Source organism: Phymastichus coffea, unplaced genomic scaffold (genome assembly GCF_024137745.1).
Source record: "Phymastichus coffea isolate CEN01 unplaced genomic scaffold, Cenicafe_Pcof_1.1 PCOF00100, whole genome shotgun sequence".
In the NCBI taxonomy this organism is placed as follows: domain Eukaryota; kingdom Metazoa; phylum Arthropoda; class Insecta; order Hymenoptera; family Eulophidae; genus Phymastichus; species Phymastichus coffea.
In genome coordinates, this window is record NW_026706911.1 from 699066 (window position 1) to 720630 (window position 21565).

A 21565-nucleotide genomic window follows, 5' to 3' on the forward strand; every position below is an offset into this window, starting at 1 on the left:
TGAAAAGGATGTTAAGGTATGCAGAAGTGTTTCGTTGTGTTGACAATTCGCATGTAAGCGACGCGGATTATATACGCTTGTATAATTAAAATTGTCATCCTCCATAGCTGAACGAAGGTGAGAACCGATCCAACTTTGTAAATAAATTATAGCCAACAACTGAATGTTGTCCTAACGTTTCGCTGAACTGATTGTCAGCCTCGTTAGGACAAGGAAAACTTGATATAAATACACGTCGATAAAATATTTTGATAGTACATATATGTGGTCGACTATTCGCCGTTCGCAGATACGGTCGATGGTAGGCCATCTAGGAGCGAGATGCACGGATCTTTGTGTTTCATGCTAGCCGAGGACGCCGCACTCGCTAAATATCAAGTAGCGCTTAATCGGTAAATCGAAGGTTGTTCTAAACAACATTGTTCTACTTACATAATCACAGCTCTGACTGAACAGACGTTCCCGCGAGCAAAAAAATGATTCCATCCGTTTTCGTGCAGTCGTGTGCGCGTCGATTATAGAAAAGCGCGACAAAGGCAAGCTGCGAAAACAATCGCGTTGAATAATAAGTTAAATCCTGTGCAAACAATGGCAAGTGAAATAACATCCCAGACACGTATCGAAGCGTGTGATATCCTGACGAAACACTAGAACTCCTAATAGGGGCAAACCTCCAATTGATTATGTCGATGCATCACGAGAATGACGACTGAAACGTGAAGGTCGTCTGCAAATGATGTTTGCAGGCTGTTGTCCTTAAGTGTACGTATTGTTCGACTGCACTTGACGACTGCTTTATAGATTGTTTCAAAGAATAGACGTTTTTTTTCGCAGAAATGTTTTTCGAGCTCGCGACTGGCTGTAAAATTATTCGCGCTCAATAGTCTGAATGAACGTCATTTGTCGTATTTCATTGCTGGCAATTGAAGAGTTGCATCATTATACGTCCGCTGAATGAAAGCTTGCGTTGCTCTCTTTTGTAGGACACAATTGATTCGGTAGCATTGCCGCTGTATACGGCGGAGCGCGCGCGAAAAATATACATTTCAATGGATGACACGTCGCTTTTTAAAGAACTTGACGTTTCGCGTGAGATGACAATTCGAATGGGATGGCAATTCATCGCTCGACATTCGAAACAAAGCGAGCGATCGGAGCAGCACAGTCCCAAATCCGCTCGAAGTTCCGCGAATGCGCGAAAACGAGTTTACGAAAGAGCCGCGGAGGCGATCGCTTCGTCGTCGTAAAAAGCCAAATCGCGGTCCAACCGGCCAGCTCACCTCGGCCCACGTTTCGCCTCGACGCCGCGCTGTCACTCGAGAGGCTAGCGGCCTCGCGTTCGATTTTTCAACTGTTCGCTCTAAAAAAAACAGCAACAAAAGCTACGTATCTTTGTTCTTCGATGAACTTCCATGTTTCTCCCCGAGAGTAGGAGGAGCGGAGATTGAAAATTTATCGCGGAGGCGGGGGCAATTTTCGCGTATGCGAGGCGCGCAACAGTTTGCGCGCGTACAAAAGATTTCAATTTATACCGGTATACAAAGACGTTATTATTGCTGAAAGAAACGTTCATTATTTCTTTCTTTTTCTCGTGGTTCTTCTGATAACATTGTTATTTTTATAACGTCTCTTTCTTCTTTGAAAAGGAATCGTTTTGAAAGTTAGCTAGTCGATTTTATTCAACGCTATAATTAACGGAAATTATATAGATCGGTATTCATCTGTAGTTAATCCGCCCTTTATGATAAAAGCACTCTTCCTCGTATTCACTGTCATTATCCATAATCAATGGTATGGTATTCGAGCCAATTAAATACTGAAAATAGCGAACGCGCAGCCAAAACAAATGCAACGAGTTATGCATATTTGCATTGGTTTGCCAGGTACACACACTACGACAAACTAGGATTTATTACGGTTGCGTAAAGCTCACATGTGAAAAGAAAAAGTCTTCCTGAATGGCTTTTTCAGGCGCTTATAAAGATGTGAAATTCGCATTGTACAGCCGCATCCAGTGAAACTTGCAATCTCGCTGCCGTTATTATTATACACATCCGTCCCTTTCGCCGTACACTTTTAATTGTCCTGAACGCCACTTCTCTCTATGCTATAGGTATATATATACCTGCTTGTGGCGCATCTGCGCTACTTTTATGCACGTACACGAGGATACGCCATTTTCGAGCGTTTGTCGTAACAGGCATACTTCCTCCTTGCATTATTCAACTTGGTGCTCGACGTATAAGAGTGGCCTACACGTAACGTCGTGTCGATGCTCACATTGCTGCGACCATCTCGATTGGATTATTGACTTTTACCGGTCACCCGTACTCTACTCTCTTTCATACTATATACGTTGAGATCCGATGCACGAAATACGCCAACAAATTGAATATTCAAAATCCACTTGGTAGTCGAGCAAGACATTGTTTTTCAATAATGTCAATTCTATAGAAACTTTCACTATTTCTCGCAAAACCAAGCCATGCCTTCCTTATTCTACAGTACACATTGAATTGCATTGACCTCGTAAATAACAGTCGTTCCGAAGAAAACAAACGCAGATAAAAATCATTGAGCAACTCCACAGCTAGAATTAGAAAAAGCTCTAATTACACCGAGGGAGGAGTAACTGTCGACTCCTTATCTCACAAATTCATACGCGAATGCACACGCTCGCATCTTACGTAACACTATTCTACGTATTTTAATCTCATCAACGTGAATTTCAAAACACACCTTACGAGGGGATTTTCCGCACCTGTCACATAAGCCGAATAAGAAGGAAAAACGGCCCTCCCAAAGCGAGAATAGTGTCTTTTTCACAAGCAATTCGGCCCAGAATCCCCTTAAAGTGCCCACAGCTCTGACCGCCGTTAGAAAGAAGGGGGAAAAAAACCTGGCCTCTCTCCATTGTCTTGCCGCGCTCATTATTATATATACCTATACGCTCGCTACACCGCGGACAATGGGACGCCGAGGAGGAAAAGCAGATGCTTATCGACCACGCGGAAAATGCCTTTGCCGAGAGTTTTTCACCGTGACGCTTGAAATTCGAAACCATGACACCTCTTCAACTTCGCCCACCTTGACCGTGTACCCGCAGAGCCCCAGTTATTTCCGTGAGGTGGGCCACAACCGAGACGTGTTTGGTGTACGGAGGCTAAACTCGAAGATATATCGGCGACGTACTTGTACGCGAAAGAGCTACGAGCCTTGTGTGCGCGCGTTTGCTTTCTTTTTTGTATGCCACAAGTGACGTTGATGAGGCATCTCTTTTGTCGTTCGAATATACGTACACGTCTGCTGGAGTAATAAAAGAAGCATGTTTTTTGGCGTTTTCGATTATCAAACACAAGGCAATTGCAATGATGTATATTCGTTCGATGTAAAAAAAATTGAAATAACCGCGGAGACGACACGCGCGAGTTCAAGCATAGTTTCTTTTCAGTATAAAATTCGTATGGTCATCGCGATAAGCCACGTAGACACATTTGACGATCGTCGAAAAAGCTAATCATCTCCAGAACTGATACCCAATTCAACTAAATGATACGCATTACACACGACATAGTTTAGAGTCTCGTCGCTGGCGTTGGCGCGCGTTGACTCTCACGACAAATATCCGGAATGGCATTGGGCCTGACGTTCAATGTGATCCCAGCGAAACTTTATGGAAGTGTCGCGCTGCTCGCTCAGCTTCACACGTAACATCTGGTCGGTCATACTCTTGGCGAAGCTGCTCTCGCGCTGCTCTTCCAACTTTTGCTCGCAAATCATAATCACCTGCGACATGTTAAATAACTTGATATCGTTCTTGTTGTTGCTCTCATTCAAACTTTGCTGGTGCCGTGGCTCGTTACTTTCTTCTCCCGTGGACTTTTGACAGCCAGCACCTGGCCAGCTACACCTCGGCTACAACATGTTCGCAGCAACTTTGCTCGTTTACTTGGTGAGCGTAAGTTGTTCTTTTTCGTCCAATGGTTCGAGCTCCAAGTCGCGTGGAACTGTGAACCTCGCATGTCAAGTTCTCTCCTCGTCGGTTGGTATTCCAGATGTGGAGCATTCGAGAATGTGGGATTCTTCTGGAAGCACAAATGAGAGCAGGTTGCGTAGTACGCCAATTATCTCTTTCGTAGATTATCTTCGCGAGTCGGAAGCAATTTTCAATTACTAGAGATTATTGAAAAATCCGACTTAATTCTACTGATGCAGACGTATTATTCGTTTACGCGTCTGGAAAATTGTCGCAATTGAATACAGTACTGGACTTCGTTTGGGTAAACCGTGAATCAGCGCGTGTAGCGTCACAAACAGCCGAAGATGTATTAATTAATATTCATGAAACTTGGCCTAGCTCAAGACAGGTCCGACTCGGTACGTCTATATGTGTATATCCTGTGTTACGCACCTCCGTTGAAGTTGACAACAAAATTTCCGTGAAAACTCATTGCTACACACCCAATTACCAATGATGTCAGGTGTCGCACGATATACGAAATTGTCGAGACTCGCGCGTGTGCTATCTTAAAATGCCTACATTGGTAAAGAAATTGGTAATAAATAAAATGGAAATTCAGGCCATCTGTCATTCACGCACTTACGCAGGCAGTTACAAATAACATTGTAGACACTTAGATATAAACGCGCCAAGTCATATTGTTCAAACGCTTGTCAAATGGGACGTAATCGAATGTCATTTACCTCGGGAGTTTATCACTTCATTCACGGCTCGCTCAATACACCCTATGCAATGTAATGTCTGTCTAGATAGTAGCTGTTAAAACCGACTCCCCGTCCCACTGCTCTCGATATACACTTTCCTAAATTTCACTCTAATACGCTTTAATTTATTCAAACTTTTCCTTTTGCCTCCACAAGAATTATTACTTCGACAGCCTATTGAATAATACATGTGGGTTTATTTTTGTTCTCGATATAGCAAGTTGCGAGTTGCATTGTTTTATATCGTGCGGGCGATAGGCGCGCGGAAAACCGGTCTTTCAAATTATGAATCTTTGAAAAAGTAAGGCGCGCGCAAGGCGGGAAAAACTTTTACAAGAAGAAACAGAAGTTCCGACGATTAATCTCGTTAAATCGCGAGCCGCCGCGTTCCGGATTAAATTCCGAGCGAGAGAAAAACAAATGAACATACAAAAGTTTCGCAGCCTGAAAAATGGGCTTGATTAACATGGGAAAGTATGCAAATCGAAGCGTGTGTACACACAATTGACGGCGGAGAAAACTCTTGAGAAAACAGTCTCCATTATCGGCAAGAGTTTTTCTTTGTCGGGCGTTGGCATAAACTCGTCGAAATTTCGCGGCGGCAGCCTTCGAATAACAATCGGAGAGCCGGTTTTTTTCTCTATCTCTCTTGCGCAGTCGATGCAGTGCTCGGGCTCTACGAAGCTTGAATCCTCGATCATTCTACCTCTTTCTCGGATGCTGATTTCAGCGCGACGGTCAGTGGGATGGGTCTCTCAGGCTAAAATCGTGGAATGCTAAAGTGCTCTGTGCCTTTTTCTTCTCCTCGCCTTTCCTCCGTCTTGGCGTGCTTTTTCCTTTTCTCTCTCCCTCTCTCGGATATAGCTAAATCCGCGATTCCCCGCGTTGCGATCTCGTAGAGCGGTGCGCCGGGGTGTGGCCGTCCATTCATGATTTGCTATCCGTATAAGACGCCGCCGCTCTTCTCTCCTGCGAACTCGATTGGACGATCGGCGCGTAATTCATTCCGCGGTCGCGTTTGTTTTTCGATCGAGCGACGTGTCCTTACCGAAAATAATCGTGTTATCCTGGCGTTGCTAATGAAGCAGACCAGTCGACCGAGCGCTGCAAATGAAAAAGCAGATTAATTGAGTGGTCCGCCTAAGTGCACCGCACGCTGGGCGCGCGCAATTAGTTTTACTCGGCGCGGCTTTATCTACGAGCGACACTTTGCGCGTCAATTCAAATCAGCCCAAGTGCGCAAATCGAACATGCGCGCCCGTTGGTCCTGGCGGACTTTCGCGAGCGCGAGGGGAAATTAACGGGGCGGTTTCGAGACAAACTGCTTGTATGAAATCCGCGCGATGACCCGCGGGTCGCAGAGGCAGCCGGCGCTAATAAACAGCCTAGTAATATCGTATAATATTTGCGAGCGCCAGCTGATTCACGGGATACGCGCAAGAGAGCGACTGACTGGCTACCTCTTAGCCGCAGGATTAATTTCATCTATGGCTTCTGTTGAATTACCAGCGCCGACGCTGGCTAACGCGCACAAAGGCCGCAGCGCGAAATGCTCGCTCTTTTTCCGGCGTTAATTGAGCGTATCCATTTCGCGATAAAGAGGAAAAGCACGGCGTGGCGTGCCCGAGGTGTATTAACGCTGTGTCTCGTTTTTCTTTACAATTCTGAGCTTCATTACGGACTGAGCGAGCCGCCTGCCGCCCGCCGCCCGTAAGAAGGTCCGTGAAAAATCAAAGACACGTGACGAGCAAACGAGATCCTCCCCCCTTTCTTTACTTAATTTGACGACACTAACGAGCCTTGCAGACGGATTCTCAGCGACGCGCGACGACGTCTAAGCTTTTATCATTTTCGCAATTGTCCACGACGCTCGAGCTTTTCGTGTTTTGCCTTGATAAATAACGATGACGGTCAGCTAGCGGATGCTTGGTCAATTTATACCTCCGGCTAATAAGGTTCATAGTTACGGCCGTGTTTTCCTTTTACAACGTCATTTTCTTTTTTAGAACTTTGGAAACACAGAACTGTGCTTTTGTTTTCGTAGTTACGTGATATGCGTAAATTATACTTGTGGATAAGTCAGTTGCGCGCCATTTACACCAGCGATTATATTTAGCGTGGAAACAAAGCTGCAGGTATGAAACAAATATCTGCTCTCGTCCGTTCATAAATGGAATGATTGTTTTCGAGTGCATTCAAGTGTTTTGTGTGCTTATGCCCTTGGAGCATTATGATTTGAGATGATGCTCGATATTCATTATTACCAATTTGCAATAAGACAATAATTTAAACACCTATTTTCATTCTCGCAAAATTTCCGCCGGTTTATTTAATTTTTATAGAAATATTTTACTGTTTAATTACATTAGATTCTATATCGTATTTAAAAAAAAGTCTAGTTCGTTCAAGCTTAATCTTGATTATTTTATGTTTTACTATTGCATTTGATACAAGTGCTAAAGTAAGTCACAGTTGTCTGTTTGATTAAGAAAATTAATCGCTGACGATTATGACGATCTAGAGATTACTTGAGATAACGGGTTTTTATAATGCAGTTGTATTCAATCTTATAATGATTATAGCTGTTGATTGCTCGACCTATAAAAACTTATTGACATAACTATTTAAATTATAAGTCTCAAAAACATTTACATTTATTATTTTTTTTGTTTCTGTTTTAGGTAAGTTTCAATTACATTCCAGATCCTTCACAAGCAGTAGGTAAATGCGTGATTTTTTAATAAATAATTCAGGACCTCAGTCGCGAACCTGATCCGTATAGGCAAAGAGTAGCAGGTGGAGCTGCCCAAAGGCGAATATGCCGTAGAAGAATTTTTTGCAGGCTTTATATACCGCGCTACAAGCAATATCCTCCCGGGATATGAGCTGCTTGAAAAAAAATTTCAGCCTTGGCGAAGCTGTATTTGGGTTTTCTCGTGCAGGTGACAATAAATTAGTAAATACTGTGGTGCATTGTGCAGCTGATGTACTGTTTTGTTTGCTGCCTTATGCCATGCCTGATAATCTGCATCCTCAGCGCTGGCTCCCTCTTGTTTCCTCGGCTGTATAAGCAGCCAATACAGCTGAGGAGTTCCTCGTGAGTACGCCGTCGTGTTTACTGTGAATACGCTAGAGGATACTGTTTATAGCGCTCGATAATGAGCGTCTCGTCGCTCGTTTCACTCGCTACCTCGACCTTCTACTATCCCGAGGTACAAACGTTTCCTTGTATTCGTGTTTCGCTCGTCAGGGCATGGAAATCACTACTAGGGATGAGTTGACACATAGGAGTGAACTATGACATCACGTTTAAGTGCCATAGATTTCGCGTTCAACTTCAAGTCATCCCCTATGATGAGATTGTTGGTTAAATGAAATGTTAACTAAAAGTACTTTGAGTTACCGACCGGGCTCTATTCTATCTGCCTACATCTTTTTCCAAATTTTCTCAAAAGCAAACCAATTTGTTGAAATTTTATGGATTTTTCCGCTTCTTATACCTCCAGTTAATAGCATTTATCAAATTTTAAACATCGATCTATTTGTTATTATTGAGAAAAATTGATCGCTTGATTCTTGTACGAAGACAATGCAAGAAAAAAAAGAAAATTTCTGTCAAGTTGTTTTAGCTGTACTTAACAACGGAAAAACTTGCATACAAATAAAATAAAATTAAAAAATTGTGCACTTGTTTACATATACTTACAATAATACGGCACATTCAGAATACATCAAAACTTATTAATATATTTTTTTCTGTTCTCTGCGTCAAGTAGAATATTCCTATTAGCTAAATTTAAAGCTTATTATCTATTGTCCAAAAGAAGTTCCAATTTGATCAATGAAGTTGAACTATTTGAATGGTAAATTGAGTATAGTATACGTCGCATATTATGCATAATATACGCAATCGTCTTGTCATGCTACATTAACGAATAAGAGAATTGAGGAGAAAATCAAAGAAATTAGTTTGAAAAAATTATAGAAAAACTGCGCGTGATAGACGAGGATAGTGAAATGCATAAATAATTCCGTGCAATTCAGATTTTATATAAACGGAAATTGAATCTGCCTAGTATTTTAATTCTGTTTCTATCAAAAAAAAGTATTAAATCATTAGCAAAAATCACGTGCAATTTTTCTATCCAATCAAAATATCATTATAACCATCTGTTATAAACAAAATAAATATTATTTCTCATTACATCGATACATCACCTGAATAATCGGTAGGTAACATGAACTCAAGAAGTACTATTCTCTGAAAAAGACTGTACCGATAAGCATGGGTTAGAGAAGTTGTCATTGCTGGATATTTTTCAAATATCCAACGATGTGAACTATTTCAACATAGACAATACCTTACCAAGAATGCCAGTGTGAGAGTTGTACTAATAGGAATGGGTTATTTTTTCAATAACCAATAATTTTAAGTACTCCAAGAATTATTTCAGTTTAAAAAATCCACTTCTAATAAGTAGTCAACATGGATAGTTATTTCAAAAAATAATCTATTTCTATTAAGACAACTGTTATCATAAGCTTGTAATTCCTCTTGAGAAAGCATAGATCTACGTTACCGACTGATCTTTCAGATGCATGTAATAAGAAATAATATTTATTCTTTAAAGTCTCTCTTCAATAAATCCGATCACAGACACCGTAACCGTACACCCATAAAGCCAGTAGTAATTTCTGAGTTGTCGCCACCTATAAAAACTCTGGCCCTTAAATACCCTGAACGATAGAATCTCGAATAGCAGCATAACCTCACTTGAATTATGAAGTATATCTGTAATTGACTAATTGAAAATAAAAATGTTTCAAATCCAACAATAATTAGCCTACGTTGTCATTACACTTTACAAATTTCACAAAACTAAAATCAGATGCTGAAATATTCATTATGGAGTCAATCGAGGTTATGTTGCAGACATTCCAGTGTTCAGGGCATTTAAAATGACCAAGTTGGCGACCACTCAGAAATTACTATTAGATCTGTGCGCATGTGGTTAGTGAGTCTATGACCACGTCTTTTGGAGACACCCTTAGTATATGTATGGTTACAATAATATTTTGATTTGATAGAAAAATTGCGCGTGATTTCGCTAACGATTTTACACATTCATTTTTACAAAAATCGTATTAAAACGCTACGCAGATTTAATTTATACTAATCTGGGAGTGATTAACAAAAACTAAATTGCACGAAATTATTGAGTTTCGCTATCCTTACCATTCACGCACGATTTTTCTATAATTGTTCCGAATCGATTTTTGTAGATTTGCCATTGAGTTCCTTCATCCCAAATTAACGCATGACAAATGCAATTGAAAAAACTTAACGGGAAATTAACGGAAATCATTCCAGATAAATTATAGAAAAACTGTGCGTCGTTAAAATCGATTAACAACTCTGCGTAATTTGATTTTCATCAACAAAAGAATTTTTAAAGTTGTTAATCTTCCATTCATCCATTATTATAATGAATTAAAATATTTACAAACATTGACGCAATTTACATTTTATTATGATTGTCTCAGTTCGTTTCACTGTTTTTTATTACTAATGTTGTTGTTAATAAATATTACTTTTACCTATTGTATCACCTACATTTTGTAAGAGACAACAATCATTGTGTCTGCGTAGCAATAAAATACTGTTTCTACAAAAATAAACGTGTATTCATTAGTAAAAATCACGCGCAGTGTTTCTATACTATCAGTTTTGTGATCAGATTAATTATATGTATTAATTTATAAACAATCATATTTCTTCAACATATAAGAATGAGACAAATTAATGATACGGCGTTTAGTCGATAAAGCAGAACTCTTGAGAGAATTACCAACCTCCTCTAATTGGTAACCCAATACTAGTTTTACGCAAAGGTACTTTTCAACAATAGGTATAAATAATTCAGATAAGTTATTTGAATAATATAAAGTAACAACAAATACCTAGTTCCACGCTGAGATCCTTTGATCGGTTTCTAAAAACTTCCAGGGATAATAGGTATGGTTTATTTTTGGAAGTAAATCTTACATGGTAACCCTGGAGTCAGGGGGGAGTATTCAAAAATTACCGAGAAACTTCAAGTACAGATCACAGCCCTTATTTTGGTGTTGCTCACGCGCACTTGGATGCTGCGCAGTATATTTTAAGCAGATCTGTCCGTCACAAAACTAATTAACATTGATTAATTATTCCATTGACAATATTAACAATGTTCTTGTGTTTGACAAATCTACCTACATATACTGCGTAACGTCTTAGTGCGCATGACCAACACCACAATGAGGCCTGTAGTCTGTACTTTACGCATGCTCCGTAGATTTATTCTGTCTACTGTGCAGTCATATTGTTCATTTATATGTTGATGAAAAATTATTATTTAATAATTGCGTAAGCATTTAATCACGATATTGCTGGTATGGAAAAACTACGCGTAATTTTTACTAACGATTATACACGTTTATTTCTGTTAATACAGCGTTCAAACATAACACAGATAACGTAATCAACAAATGGGGTTTATCAACTTTGGATATATTTTTATTAATGATGATAAAATTGCACTGAATTATTAATCAGTTTTTCTATAATTTTTTCTGGAACGATTTTCGTTTGGTTGATACGGCAGTTGGTAATTTCTGTACATATACGTAAAAATTATCATAATATTAGAAATTCAAAGATTATATGACTGTTACATAAACGAACGAAATAAAAAGATATTTCTCAATGACACTGCGCTAGTCAAAGCAGAGAAAATGTGTAACATTGGCAACGTTGTATCAACTGTATGTCTCATAACACGTTAAACACGCGTAAGATGCGTCAAGTTTTGAAAATGTCAATTTTTATAGTTATAGTTTATAGTTAATTGTGGTAAATTGGAAGGTAAAGTTGTGAAATAGTGTGTTTAAAAAGCTTCAGAAAAAAGAATCTACAATTTGAATATTCTCATCTTCTCCGTGTTCAGCCGCGAACATTTCTCCGAATGCAACCTTGCCACATGTATTTTAAAAATTGTGCAATAAATTATTTATGTTTTAATAGAATTTGAATCTTCAAAACTTCTTTCAACACTCCGTTTTTTGTTAAATTCTTTTATGTAGAATCTTACGAAAAATGTGACAAATCTACAGAAAAATAAGCGAACCGTAAGGATGTGTAGTGAACAAATCACATTCAAATTAATTTTTTTTCATTAAAATGTACAATAACCTTATATTAAATATAGCGAATGGGTGAGAAAATATAATTAATAATACTTTTATTATTCTTCGGTTTTAACAAAATCTTGTTTTCCATTTCATGGCTGGACTACTTTCAATATTGTAATATTACGTGTAAAATACATAAACTCGGTCAAATCTTCAACGCATGATGCAACAACAGAACAATCAGTCTGTTTTTGAGGTGACAGTTTTCCTCGGTCGTTTATTATCCCGTCGATTTCTCGCACATGACATCCGCAACGAACGTCGAGAAAATGACGGATTGGGTAAAAATGCTGACCTCCGAGTTGACCACGTCTCGTATAATTAGTGTCGCCGACGCGACGTGTTTTATTTGCAATATTCTAAAGATAAATTGCGTATATCAGCTGCGTTTTACTTTTGATTTACTTTCGCGCTGTTTGTAGCGGAAGAAAAATATTTAATTAGCTCTGTATTTACGCTTGACCTAGTTCTGAAATTTCTGAAAGTTAATTTACTTATTGCCAACATTATCTATACGAAAACTATACGAGTTTGCCTCTGATATAAACTCATTGTTTGACTTTTTCGCTTTGATTATTTTTTACTTACATGCACAATTAATTAACTTTTAATTTTTTTTTAATTTGAATTTAGATGTATAATTAAGCAATATCGATTTTGAAAATATTTCTAGATGTATTTTATTTTTTGAGTTACTTGAGTTGAATGTTATATTACAGTTGTTTATTGAAATTTTTTGAATACTAGTGACGTTTAGCGCGCTTTGCGAGCTCATCTTTTTCGTCTTTTTTTGCATTCATTTTAACATACGACTATAGATCAAAATTTTTATTGGCGAAACTGAACATTCGAAAATTCAATGTACATTAAACATGATTTGATATGAGCCGACGATATTATTTATTGGTAAATAAATATACAGTTAGGTTTAAATTATCATGATTTAAAAATGTTATCGATAAAGTTTTAAGTTTTTATCATCCCAAGTTCTGTGTTCAACAATAATCATTCAAAAGATTGAAAAATACGATAAAAAATGTATTATAAGTACTAAAAGCATTATAGTTTTCTATAATCATATCCTTCGCGATGTAAATAACATACTTCGGTATAGAACGTTCACGGTTGTAATTCGTGCCTTTCCAAAACAATTTTCTAATATTTTACATAACTTAATAAAGCCGAAATTACTGTACAATATTTTATCCTGATAATCTATTGATTTACATCTTTTATTGTTTACTTTATTTATTCAAAGCTAAACTTTCGCATAGAGCACAGTTGAATTAATTTCTCCATCGATGTATCAGTCGATCATTATTTTGAGGTTAGTATGATTAAATCAATCAATTCATATTGAATTGACGCCAACTATACCGATACACTTTTCGAACATTTAATCGTCTATGAAAATCTGCAGAAATCTTTCATAGGCGTACATAACACATACTATCACATAACAATTGATCACATGACTATCTTTCAGCCAATCGGATCACAAACAAATAATAGCTTCATTTTGTCAGGTTTTCTTTTTTTATGAGAGGATCTGTGGTTTTCATTACATGTAATCAGCAATAGGAATTGTTTTCAAAAATACATAACTAAATTGGATTTATTCGAATGACGTTAAAACAAAGTCGTTTACGAATGAACGTTTGGAATTTCATATTCATTCAAAATAAATGATCACAAAGACAGTGGCTTTTTAGAATCAAAGTACAATATTATTTATAAAGCAGTGTAAAGGAATTTTCTAAAATAGTTGTGAATAAATGAGTAGTGTGATGATATGTGGATGTCAGATATATAAAAAAAACTACAATCTTGTCATCAAACACTGATTCTAATTTCAAATCACCACGAATCCTAAAATATTCTACCAACACAAACACACGCGCCACTAAACAGTGAAAGCCCTCTTGATCTATAAAAAACAGCGTGGAATTTGTGTGGTTCGTCCCCATCGCAACGCACATGATTCCCCATAAGGTGGCGTTAGTTAAAAAGTACTTTGGGGGTCGCAACGTCAATAAACTGTGTATGTACCTGGCGTGATCGTCGTCACGTTCGAGCGTGTGTTAAAACCTTGAAAGGGAAAAAAACACAAGAGCCGTTAGCAGCTACCCACTACACGCGGGTATTTGTGGGTAGTGGAGGCGCAATATAATTTCCGAGTTCGTTGCACTTATCGCGTTCGCTTGGCCGCCTATGCGCCGTTGTAACGTAAAACCGGCAGTAGCCTGGATGGGTTGTAGTCCGGGTACCTTTTCGTGTGCATTTTCGATACTCCGAATGAAAACCTATCATTCTTATATTTTTTGATCCCCTGAATCCGAATCCACAACTAGATTTTTCAAAAAAGTAGTAGAAATTTTTTTTAAATTCAATTGTTTATCTAAATTATAAAGCAATGGATTTTTGTAACTAAACTAATTTTTTTAGTAAATATGACTCATTTTGAGACGAAAAGTTGTCTTGCAATTTTTTCATAAATGTATATTTCAAAAGTTATTAATTTTAAAAATCGAAAATTTAACGTTTTTTACTAACTTTGACTGTTAATAACTTAGTAATACATTAAAGCACTTTATTTCTTAACTTTGGAACAATTACAAAATGAAATACATTTAACTTTATATTCGCTGATAAAAGCTATACAATTACAACTTGGAACAAGTCGCGGTATTCCATCGAGTGATGATTTAAATTTCTTATTCAAAAGTGAAAAACAAAAGATTGTTGAGAAATTTTGCAATGTTTACATGTATTATAATACAATAAATATCATAACAATACTCATAATAATTATAATAATAATGTAGTAATAATTATATTAATAACTTTGTCAACCATTACATTAATTATGTTGATTGCTGAAAATTATTGTGAAAGTTATTATGATTATAATGATTATTTTACATTATTGTACAAGCTAATCTTACGCACAGTAATTTCAATATAATGGAATCCATTTATATAATTCAACGAAAACGTTATTGTTAATTGCAAACAAGAAGGTCAGTGACAGATCTATTATAATAATGGACTATATCGATTTGTTGACGAAGATTCGCAGATTAAGCAGCTCTTTTCAATTTTGAAAAATATTGACTAGATCAAAGTTAGTAAAAGAACGTTAAATTTTCGACTTTAAGAAATTAATATCTTTTGAAATTTGCATTTTATGAAAAAATTGCAAGAGTACTTTACGCTTAAAAATGAGCCATGTTAGCTAAAAAAATTTTAAACAAATATCTACCACTTTTTCGAAAAATCTAGTTGCGGATTCGGATTCAGGGAATCAAAATATATATAAGAATAATAGGTTTTCACTCGGGGTATCGAAAATGCACACGAAAAGGTACTCAGCCCCCCGACTTTTGCAACTTGATGTTTAGGTGCTCTTTGTACATCTATGAAAATTGCGCTATCCAATTGCTCGGTAATATCGCATCCAGTGAGCTTTTCTCCGAAATTCCGCCGCTTCCGTTATTTTAACGACTGGATCGCAAGCTGCATACTTTCAAAAAAAAGGAAAAAAATTGACATGAAATTTTCCAAGCTGTCGATAACATCCTTTTTCAATTTAGTCTTTTTCCGACTTCGCATACCACGCGCGGCTGGATTACGAGGCAGGTGTTGCGTAGGCGCGTATACTTCAACGTACGCTCGATATATATATGTATATAATATACTATTTTCCAGAGGGCTCTTTGCCAACGTAAGCCGCACGAATAATAGTTCGATATTTTCAATGCGCATTGCCATGTACGCACACACGCGCGCGCGCGTATATAGTAGTTTGGAGAGCTTCCAGAAAATTCGAAAAAATAAACATTTACGGTTCAAAAATAAAAATAACGTGAAAAATAAAATTCGCGTTCTTATCGTTCGATATAACCAACGTATGCAATAATTTTAGTAATCCATAACACTGTACGTGTCTCTGGAGTTCATATAAATTTCTAGCTATTTCCTAAATCAAGTTTCCATATCAACTGTTTAATACCTAAGTAGCCCGAGGGAGGTTTAAAACCTTTTTCACTCAACGAGCGTCGGGGTCTTCGCTATTTACGAACTTCCGTCTTTCAACTACATAGAACGAAATGGAGCAAGGTCTTAAATTCCGCACGCGTACCTTCATATTATTTTTAAATGTCGTTTATGGAGCATCATTTGTAATTCTATCGATACATCGAAAGCTGAAAAAAAAACACGTGATAACTTATTTTAGTATCGCTGTAAAGTCCATACGTGGATATCTCGTAACTAAACTCCAAGCACGTCCGGCTTACACCATTTTGTACATTTGTATTCCCAGCGCAGGGAGTGCAAATTTACATCTTGATGAGCGCTCATTTCCTGCTTCTATTGACAGTAAAACATGCCAATTCGTAAACTTTACCGCTCACGCATAACCTTCAGAGAGATACGATGTCTCGTGTGAAATATACGTGAAAATCGAATCGAACTGGCACTGATAATCGACACAAAATATAATGTCAATTGCGAGCTTGTACATGGAAAGAAATTTCTCTGAAAAATTACGGTGATACTGTAAACATGGGACATCGATGACATTCGTCAATTTTTATTATGATTTCTACTATTTTTTAGAAAGTGAACTCGAAAATGTACACTTTAATATTGGAAATAGTACGGTGATAAACCGTAATTTCTAGTGTTAATAATTTTTACAATGAAAATTTTTTTATTTTTATAAGGAAAATTTTTTTCAATTAAACGATTGTCAAGATTCGTTATGTTTACGCATGTTAAAATTTATGATTTCGTCACGATAATTACGATAAATTTTATTGGATCTCAACGTTACAAATTTAATCAACATAACATAAAAACATCCAAATCGCTTTGACGTGTTCTCGCCAGTAACATACTTCGATTAAGTACGAAGGATTTAAAAGTAACAATAATTATTAGATTCTTCAAAATAAAAAATGTTTTTAATATATTTATTTGCCAACATTCTTTGTGTATTATTTATTGTTAATACAACAAAATGTATTTTATAAAATTCGATTTTAAGTAAATGTTTTTACTAGTCACATTCTTCATGCTTTTAAGGTAAGATATAATGTAAGAAACGACAATTTGCAATTAATAAAATCTGCTTTAAAAATATACAATTTCAATAACAAATGTGTACATAGTTGATTCAGAAAAGTGGGGGAATTTTTACAGTGAACGAATATGAAATTTTATTGAGTGTCACTAATAAAATTGTGCGTTTTTCATGAAAATTGTTAAGGTAACATTTAGTTTGTAGGTGGGTTGAGATAAAAATTATGATGTGTTAATAATTTTTATCGATCAGTCATGATGTTCCAAGATTACTGTTACACACTGTAATTTTTATGACGAATTTCGTTATAATTCTTAAGAGAAATTTCTTTTCGTGTACTCGATAAAGTTTATTAAGCGGACGCGCGATGAAAGTAAAAAAAATGCGGTAAATATAAAAAGCACATAGATTTCCGCAAAAGAAAATAGCCTACAGGATATCCTTTGTTAAAGTCGACCACGTACATGCGCGATTTCCAAAAAATTAGCTTTAAGCTGATGGTCGAATTGAAATAAAAATGCAAAGCGCGTAATTTTCTATTAAAAATTTTGGGTCCGCATTGTGTCGAATTTTTTGGTCTTTTCTTTTCTAATAAATGAACCAGCTTACACAGGCGTCGACCAGTAAAAACGAAAAGTCAATAATCCCTTGGCTAGCAACGGCAACCGTGCACCAAAATTCGGTAAAACAGCCCTTGGGGGAGTTCACTCACTTTTCTTGATAAAGGTCTTGCACCTTAATCTTAAAAAAAAAAGAAAAACTTTTTTTTAAGATAATGCGATGTTATCACCTCTATTGTGTGTGTGTGTGTGATTAATGTCGCGCTGCTTTAGTAAGCGGTAAACGTACAAAAGTTTGAGATGTCTTTCGAGTAACCTGTTTACCGCGAGGTCATACGGTGGGCTTTAACGCGTTGAATGTTGCGTTCGCGTGCAATTGAGTGGCGCTCTCTTTCGCTTGTTATGACGTGTGCTTTGTCGCACAGATTGTTATTCTTGGCTTCGTTTGCGTTTTCGGATGTAATTTTTAGGTGATGTGTAATTTTTTGGAGCTACGTAAGCATTGGTTTGGATAGTAAATTATCGTTTATAGATACTTTTGCAATAGCTCCGACTTCATATTCTCTGTTATTTTAATATTAAATAAAAATACTATTGTCAATGTTCGTGCACACCTTGCAGTATATAATTGATGCGTTGCGTAAACGTCGCACGGTTTCAAAGTGTTTTTTTCAAAACCAATGAGTCGGAAACTTTCGTATCGCTAATGGTCATTGTTAAATAGTAATGGCATAGAGTGGATAACAAAAAATGCCGTATTGTTAACAATGAACCATTAAAACAAACACTGATGCATTCTTTCTTGAAGTTTATAAACGGTGTAGAATATTTTGTTCACTTTTGTATAATTTATAATCGTATAATTTAAAATTGAGATTTCCTTGATGGACTTTTGCGAATGAAGCGCTGGAATTCCCCATTTGTATGCGACGCGCGACAACTCATTCCTTTAACTTTGAAAACTTGTAACGCACAAAAAATAAAGTAGAATCGTATCCTTTCTTGTTCGTTTGCTATTAACTGTAAACTTACTTTTATTGCCAAAGTTATCCAACTTGCACAAAACACACACACACGCACACATCCGTTTCCTTGTATATACATTATGCAATAAGAAACAAAGAAAAAGAAGCCGTGTCACGAGCTTACATAAAAATTAACAACATATCATAAAATTGTTAGCGAGAGCGAAAGAGAGAGAGAGAGAGAGAGAGACAAAGTAGCTGCAGCCTCGCCGAGATGATGATGCTTAGCAACAACGAGGTTTTTAAAGGAGTCGTCGTGAGTCAGCTCGAGAGTGCGAGCAACGAGGAAAGGCAAAGTCAGATATATCCGTAGCTTATAACACATCGTCCTTCGTGCCGAGGAGTCTGTCTCTTGAGCTACTTTGATCGCGATCGCTCAGTCTAATTACACGGAATTACTCGACGATGACGCGGTGCGTTTGGTAAATAAGCTCGTCGCAGCGAGCCAGAGGAAAAGAGAACGAGATTGATGAATTTGTTTTGCGATGCGAGACGGCAATGCATTGATATTTCGACAGATGAATTATCCGTAGAAACTCAAGTAACCTGCAAGATATCAATTATGGCATTCCGTTTCAAAATAGCCGATGCGACCTTAAAAAAAAAAGAGAAAAATATTATCGTGAAGTTGCTACTTTATAGCTGCTCACAATGCATAATATCGAGTAGCAACAAGATAAAAACCGGCAGTATGAACATTCTTTCAACCAAATTTATTAAATTGCGCACCTTTCATAGTTTGTTTGATATTTAATTCGTCATAGTCCCCGAGCACAGAATCAGCCTTAATTAAAAACATCAACTACATAACTAACAAAACTACGAGTTTTTTGCAGAAACTCCAACGAAATTGCTACTCAGGCATAATTTCGTTGAACATTGCGGTTATTTTCTAAAGCGACTTTCTCGTCGAGTGGAGAAATTTTTTGACTTCACGTTGGAAACAAATGAGACGGATCATCGCGTAATTAGTATCTCGAATAGAACGTCGGAACACGCACATTAAAAGAGCTTGCAGGCAATTAAATAGTATTAACGACATTCGACTCTGCTGCTGTTATTATATGAACGTTGCAATTTCGATGTTACGTGTGTTATGTTGGTTTTATTTTCAAAGTTATATCTGATCAATTGCGTATTCGTCAAATAGACGGGAGATCGTATAGAGGCAAAAATAAATGAGATGTGCGTGCCAATTGATGTTTGCTATAATAAGCAGTAACTCCATACAGCCGTATGTTGCATTGCATGATTAAGCGTCATTTCCGTTCAAATGCAGCGCGTATATCATTCAAAATCCAGTAAATCTTTGCGAATAAACCATATCGAGACAATCCGTCACAGTGCCAGCCAAATCAACGGAAGCAATCAGATTAAAAGGCAAAGCACAGCTCCGCGCTTGCCGCGGACGACATAATTGCAACCAGTTGAGTGTCTCTCGTCAACGGAGCGACGACAGTAGGCCAGAAACAATTGGCCGACTAACGAGTAACGACGCCGTCGCGCATTTATTTTTCGACGCGGTGCCGCACGTTTATGTAAGTTGGCTCTCTCTCTTCTCTCTCTCTCTCTCTCTCTCTCTCTCTCTCTCTCTCTCTCTCTCTCGAATGAGCGCGGACGACGACGAGCCGACGACGTTACGCAAAAACGAGAAGACGCTAGCGCGACTAGATTCTCTCACGCTTTTTCTGCGCGAATACACCTCTGACATTGTCAATTAATTCCTATCTCGCTTTCACGTGTGGGTGTGTGTTGTATTCTCTGTTAAAATTTAATTGGTCGCGAACCACGTCCAAATTTAAAAATCGTGAGACGCGTCACGTAATTTACAAACACACGCAATAATTAGATCTTGTTTAGAGCGATTTCGTGTTCAGTGCGAGGATCCACGCTATATCTTACGTCGAAGCACAAAAATACACGCTTAGTATATTGAGTCGTATACGTGTAGCGTGAAGAACGACGGGAGGCGAAGGATGAAGTTTTATCGGTGCTAAAATTGTGCCAATAAGAGCAACGCCGTATTTTACATTGAGGCGAACAGTATTATCGAGTACGGGACTACTATGTGATGCACATGTGAGAGCTGATAACATTCCTTTTTAATAACGACATTTAAAAGCATTGTTATCGCCTTACTTTCGCCTCGTTACTCGCTTCCATACACAACCATTATACAACATGAAGCAAGCAAGTCGCATAAAAAAATTCCAAGCATTTTATTTTCATTCGCTCCGATCACGAAAGCTTCCATGATAATTTATTTGATTGTCGAACCTATGTAAGAAATGTTATCTCATTCATCTAATCCCCCCGATAATAATCCCAAAGTACTACTATTACTACACGCAAACATGTATAAATATACGTCGCCAACAAGCCAAATCAGCCGGTGAAATCTCTCGACGCGCGCGCGAACAGAGGCATTTTGAGCAAAAGAAGAAAAACCCAGTTCCTAATGCATCGATTCTTGTATTTTTTGCTCCGTGTCGTTCGATCTCTATACCCTTTTTTCGTAAAACCCGTAGCCTTCGAAATGCTTATTTACGTCCAATTAGCATTATCGACTCGAACGGTTTCTTTCTTTCTCTCTCTTTCTGTTAGAGATTGTTCCTTTAGACATACGCGAAAGAACTTTTGTCTAGAAAAGCAGTGAATTGTAAATGAAGTACAGAACTATATGTTTCATCAAAAATTAAATAACTGAAGTAACTATAAATTTAATAATGTGCGATCGATTTGTACGTGACGCCAAGCTGACCTTTGCGTTTCCGAAAATTGCACGTGCAAACGTGGACTGTCTCGTAGGTAGAGAGCCATAAATCAGCTGTGTCTTTCGCCAACCCTTGAGACTACAACGCCTAAATATGGGCATCTTGGTGCCGTACAATCAACCACCCACGCCACGCTGGTACAGGCTCTGCGCGACTAAAGATTAC

At 37.5% G+C, this 21565-nt stretch overlaps 1 protein-coding gene across 2 annotated transcripts in view; it reads left to right on the forward strand.

Moving 5' to 3' along the window:
• The window catches only part of LOC131670100 (plexin domain-containing protein 2), a 46506-nt gene that overhangs the window by 3565 nt on the left and 21376 nt on the right, over positions 1-21565 (forward strand). The gene's annotated exons all lie outside the window — the stretch shown is intronic.